The following is a 6,447-nucleotide window of genomic DNA, read 5'->3' as shown; positions in this document are numbered from 1 at the left end:
ACCCACACTATCTGTTGGCTCATAGCCTCAGGAGGGGTGGGGAGAAGGGGGGAGGCTGGGAGGGGGAGGGTAGGCACTCTCACACATAGCTTCAAAAGATATACAGAGATTAACATCAAAGGCTTTCACCAGTGTGAAATCACACCTGCCTGTTATAACACATCACATCAAAGGGCAAACATCAAAGGCTAATTAGATTAAACAACAAAGGGCTCTGGGGGGCAGGGGTCAGAGAAACTGACTTAATCAATACATCAAAGAACTATACAACAAAGGCACTATGCCGTGGGGCATTTCACTCCTATCTGATTAAAAGGCTAATTACTCAACTCTGAGGGGCAGGGGTCAAATACCTTAAATTCAAAGAGACTGTCTTAATCAATACATCAAAGAACTACGCCGGGGGGGCTTTCACTCCAATCTGATAACACACACATCAAAGAATGGGAGGCGGGACAATGGGAGGCGGGACTTAGCTCATTGGCCAATGGGAGACATACTTATACAATTTGCATAATTAGGGGCGTGTCACCTGTCACTTTGTCATGCATACTAATGTGATTGAAACAGTATCATTACTACTCCTCTGGACCCCTTCGTGGCTAAATGCCTCATTGACTACCATTCAAACCACCTTTTTTTATCTCACTGCCATTGCAGTATAAAACCATGCATTTTGTAATGTCAGCATCTCATCTAGAAGAAAAGTAGTTATATTTGACATGTTTACTGTATTCCACAAGATTCAACCATTTTCCCACTGTAGGCCGATCCGTGAAATTATGTTTATAATATCGAGCCGTGTGACTACCAGGGGGGCTCTACAGTGATTTGTGCATGTGAAATAATTTTCAAATCAACATCTGAGTCATCGATGTGAACATTTATTGGGCAAACTGCAACAACTTTGAAAACTTCAACAACAAAAGAGAACACAACAGAACATATGAAATAGGAACACATTTGAAACAGAAATATCCAGGCTTTGAATATGTGATGTATGTGTGTGTGTGTTTGAGCCAAACAAGTGTGTGTGTGTGTGTGTGTGTGTGTGTGTGTGTGTGTGTGTGTGTGTGTGTGTGTGTGTGTGTGTGTGTGTGTGTGTGTGTGTGTGTGTGTGTGTGTGTGTGTGTGTGTGTGTGTGTGTGTGTGTGTGTGTGTGTGTGTGTGTGTGTGTGTGTGTGTGTGTGTGTGTGTGTGTGTGTGTGTGTGTGTGTGTGTGTGTGTGTGTGTGTGTGTGTGTGTGTGTGTGTGTGTGTGTGTGTGTGTGTGTTCAGTTTAGCTCAGCTAATTTTCAGCAGCAGACCAGCAGGTCCTGCAGCATGGGACCTGGTGCTCTCTACACATGCACCTGTTACACTTGGTGCACGTGGTAGAATACCTCTTTTTTAGGCCTGTGCACAACCAGCACACACGTCTCGTTCTGGTCGAGCCCGTGGTACGAGTGGTAATGGCGGTCTCGGTGGTTTCTGCGAGGGCAGTAACATTGGTCTGTAACTCCACCACCATGGTAGCAGCAGCTGCTGTTCGCGGGGTGTGCTTTCTCCGCATGATCTGTGAGGACACCATGGATTTCCCCAGCTCTTCTAAGAACAACCTCCTTTTGTAGGTTCTTTGCTGGTTCCAGGAGGGATTTACTGCAGTGAACAGCACAAAAGCATTGAAGGCGGAGACATCAATGCAGTTGAAGAACAGGACAAGAGGCCACCGAAGTGTCCGCCTCCTACAGCTGTAGGTACTGACCACCTACAAACGATCAAGGAAAAAAATTGAATATAAATAAATAAATATCCTTCCTCAGCATTCACAAGTATTTTATATAATTCATTATTTATATAAATGCAAGAAATATGTCTAATGAATGATAAGCACTTATAATAAATACATCTGTTTGTCTCAAATAAACACATGCAATCAGTGAGAATAAATGACTACGTTTGGAATCAATTCATATAGTAATAAAAGCATATAATCACATACCTTGTCAAGGTTGTCCACGCCACCCTTGCAGCGATTGTAGTCAATGATGACTTGTGGTTTCTTCTTGTCATCCTGATGTACAGCTGGCTCTCTGTGTTTGCTGCTCAGAAGTAGGACATTTCTTCCCCGCCGTGGGATGTAGCTGACTGCTGTGGTGGTGGTTGTGAATGCAAACACAGATGACAAGACAGCTCTCTGCTTAGTCTGCTTCAGTTTTGGGGGAAGCTCAGGCTTGTTTGCCCTGATGGTCCCTACCAGGGCCACTTTCTTCTTCAGAAGCTCCTGGGCAAGTGAGTAGGAAGTGAACAAATTGTCACATGTAAGTGTGACACCCTTGAGCCCCTCAGTCATGTCCAGGATGACTCGCTTTCCCTGGCCCTTCTCCGGAGATTCACCAGCGGCTTTTCCAGTATACACCTGGCACCTCCAGGCATATGATGTGGCGACATCTGCGGTGATCCAGATTTTCAGCCCGTACTTCGCTGGCTTGCTGGGGATGTACTGCCGGAATTTGCAGCGGCCTCTGAAGGCTACGAGCTGCTCATCGACACAGATGTCTTCCCCTGGATTGAACAAGAGTGGGAGGCGCTCTGTCCACTTATCCCACATATTTCGGAAAGCTGTAAGCTTGTCCTTCTTGTATCGAGCAGGACGGGTGAGTCGGTCATCGAATCGGAGGCTAGCGCTTATCATTTCAAAGCGTTTGTGGGACAGGGTGGCCCTGAAGATTGGTCTCCCACTCTGGTCATCCCACAGGCTGCGGGTAGATTCCCCTTTGGACCGGTACACACCCGCCAGGATGAGAAGTCCCATGAGAAGTCCCATCGTTCCATCCTGACACTGAACGCCTCCTATAGAGATTTGTCATCTGTAAAATTAGCTGAATCATGTCAGGAGTGAAGAAAAGGTCAAAAGAGGATGCCACATCATCAATTGTGTGCGTGTGTGTGTGTGCGCGTGGGGCGTGTGTGGGGTCTGTGTGTGTGTTTGTGGGGTCTGTGTGCGTGTGTGTGGTCTGTGTGTGTGTTTGTGGGGTCTGTGTGCGGTCTGTGTGTGGGGTGTGTGTGTGTGGGGTCTGAAATTATTTTATTTTTTAAATCATGTATATTACTTTTTTCTCCTCGTACAGGACCATAGCATTCAGCTATCGGGTTGGTCATATAACAGTGGCTGTCAACATCAGGGAGGTTGCGGGTGCCATCTGGACCGCCCTGGTTGAGGAGACCATGCCGGTACCACAGACGGAGGACAGGAGAGCCATCGCTGCTGAGTTCCTGGAGCGCTGGAACTTTCCGAATTGCGTTGGTGCCATTGATGGGAAGCACGTGGTGATCCAGGCTCCGGCAAATTCTGGGTCCCTCTACTTCAATTATAAGTCCGGCCACTCCTTGGTACTACTGGCTGTAGTGGATGCCCAGTACCTCTTCAGGATGTTGGAGACTTTGGAAGGAGCAGCGACAGTGGGAGCCTGAGGAATTCCGCTTTTGGAGAGAGCCTCAGAGATGGCAGTCTGCAGCTACCACCTGACACCGTCATCCCAGGAGCAGAGCGGCTCGGCCTTCTTCCCCATGTGTTGTTTGGAGATGAGGCTTTTCCGCTGCTGGACAACCTGCTGCGTCCGCGTTCCCTGGATGCCAGATCACACGCGAGAGGAGGATGTACAATTACCGCCTCAGCCGGGCCAGGTTGGTGGTTGAATGTGCGTTTGGCATCCTCTCATCTCGGTGGAGAATGTTCAGGCGTGTCATCACCACCAGCCCGGAGGTAACAGAGTTGTGTGTGAAGGCCGCCTGTGTGTTGCACAACTTCCTCCGCAGGAAGACGATAGGAAGAAAATCACGCACACCTGTCGAGGAGTCCACGTATGAAGCTCCAGATACTCCAACCCTGCGTGATGTACCGAGGATGGGCTCCAACAATGCCACACACAGATCGCTCCAACTGCGGGAGAACTTCTTCTACATTTCTGGAGGCGCCACTGTATACAAGGCAGGTGTGAACGCACCCTAAAGCCATCAATAAATGTAGTGAGATTAAATGCACAATATCAGTGGAGTAGTCAAATCAAAACATACTGTGCACATACCTCAAAAGTCTACATTACATTAAACCACTGGATATAAAAACCAGTCAAGACCATAACTGAAGTAATAATACTATTTTGATCACAACAGTGATGATCAGTCATTTAGTTTTCCTCTGAAACTCATTTACTTTCTTTGTGATTCATAAATTAACTATAGTGGATGTTGTAGCTTGGTGATGTTGCCTGTCTGGAGGTCATGGATTATCATCTTTCTACTCATCATTTTATATTAGTCAGTTAAAAACAGCAGAAGAAAGAGACAAACTTACATGAAGGCGTTGTTCCGACAGGAGCTGTGTTGGTGTAATGTCGGATACCAACCTCCATTGTTCGAGAACTCGAAGCAGCAGTTTCTATGATCTGTGCTGAGCTGCAGAGCATGATCTGTGGAACAGAGAAAGTTAACATTTCTAAGAGCAGACTCTGAGGAGGATGTAACATCGACTTTAATCAAATGTATTCAGATTCCACATAATTATATGAGGCTAGTTGAAAGCAGTTGAAGTTGAACTTTTTATTTTGCTCTCAACTAACCTCATACAGTGATGTGAAATCAGATCACTCACGCATGGCGCTGCAGCAGCAGCAGTAGCAGCAGCAGCAGCAGCAGCCCCAAAGAGAGTGCAGGAGAGTCTTCTCTTCTCCCTTTGCTGTGGTCCACTCTCAGCAGCAAGTCCAATATCCTGTCCATAATGGATAACGTCTCATGACAGGACACATTTTCGGTTCCACCGAAAATGTGTCCTGTCATGAGACGTTATTGCAGAATTCCCCGACACCTTCTCAGAACCTCCTCTGTGGCGAAACACTAAAATGACTGGAGTTATCATACGGAGGCGTGTGGCGCAGTGGATAGAGCCTTGGTGTTGGGATCAGGGGGTCACAGGTTCAGACCCCACTGCAGTCAGCCTGTCGTTGTGTCCCTGAGACACTTCACCCCAAATTGCTCCTGTGGGGATTGTCCGCATGTATGTAAGTCGCGTTGGACAAAAGCGTCTAACAAGTGACATGTAATGTAATCTATTAAGGGGAAGGAAGTTTAAATAAAGATTAAGATCACTTCACCTAACCCCAGACTTCTTAGCATCTATTCTACATCTCAGTGTTAGTTAGTTAGTGGAAAGATCATCAAACACTTGCAGTTTATCAGTTATCAGCAGAATGTTTAGAGTTCTAGGTGAGGCCCCGATTAATTTATTCCGGTATTACTCTGACCTCACTAATTGACCCGACCGAAGTTACTGAGTCTATGTAAGTTTACTGCTTGGCTCAGATCCACCAAACGTCAGCAAGATCTCACCTCTATTAACTCCCCGAAGAACCAGGTTCAATTAACTGCTGTTTCTATTCAATCAATCAATCAATCAATCAATGTTTATTTATATAGCCCAATATCACAAATGTTACATTTGTCTCAGTGGTCTTCACAGTGTGTACAGAATATCAGTATGACAATACGACACCCTCTGTCCTTAGACCCTCACATCGTACAAGGAAAAACTTCCAAAGAAAACCCAGTTTAAAGGGAAAAATGGGAGAAACCTCAGGGAGAGCAACAGAGGAGGGATCCCTCTCCCAGGACGGACAGACGTGCAATAGATGCCGTGTGTAAATTGAAAAGATAATACATTTGCAACATAGGTAGTCCAAATGTTTGGAAATGCATGTGTGTATAATAGGAAGATGAATCCACGAGGATATCCATCGAGGACCTATGATCCAGGACCACAGCCACGACTCGCGATCCAGCGCTCGCGATCCAGGACACAGGACCGCAGGATCATCCATGACTCCGGATCCCAGCGTATATAGACACCAAAAAGAAAGACATTTGGGGAAGCTGGGTTAATCGGAACATGAGTGTACACGGGTATAGACAGAGAGAAGGAAGAAGTAAGATGTCCCCCGACAAACTAAGCCTATATCAGCAAAACTAGGGGCTGAATCTAATCAGCCCTAACTATAAGCTTTATCAAAAAGGAAGGTCTTAAGCGCACTCTTAAAAACGGATAGGGTGTCTGCCGCCCGAACACAAACTGGAAGCTGATTCCACAAATGTGGAGCTTGATAAGAAAAGGCTCTGGCTCCCATTGTACTTTTAAAGATTCTAGGAACAACCAACAACCCTGCATTCTTGGAACGCAATGCCCTAGTAGGACAGTAGGGTATAATGAGTTCTTTAAGGTAAGATGGCGCCTGCCCATTAAGGGCTTTGTAGGCGAGAAGAAGAATTTTAAATTATATCCTGTGTTCTATAGGGAGCCAGTGTAAGGCAGCCAGAACAGGAGTAATGTGGTCCCTTTTCCTAACTCTGGTTAGTACACGAGCCGCAGCATTTTGAATCAGCTGAAGCGACTTGATTGACTTCTTAGTACTCCCTG

General features: G+C 46.2%; 1 pseudogene; it reads right to left on the bottom strand.

Annotated features, from left to right (window-relative positions):
* Nucleotides 1-1,287: 1,287 nt before the first annotated feature.
* LOC117447946 (piggyBac transposable element-derived protein 4-like) lies at nucleotides 1,288-2,914 on the bottom strand (annotated as a pseudogene).
* Between the last annotated feature and the right edge of the window lie 3,533 nt (nucleotides 2,915-6,447).

The sequence above is a fragment of the Pseudochaenichthys georgianus genome, chromosome 6, assembly GCF_902827115.2.
Source record: "Pseudochaenichthys georgianus chromosome 6, fPseGeo1.2, whole genome shotgun sequence".
Classification (NCBI taxonomy): Eukaryota; Metazoa; Chordata; class Actinopteri; order Perciformes; family Channichthyidae; genus Pseudochaenichthys; species Pseudochaenichthys georgianus.
This window is presented reverse-complemented; position numbering and strand designations above follow the sequence as displayed.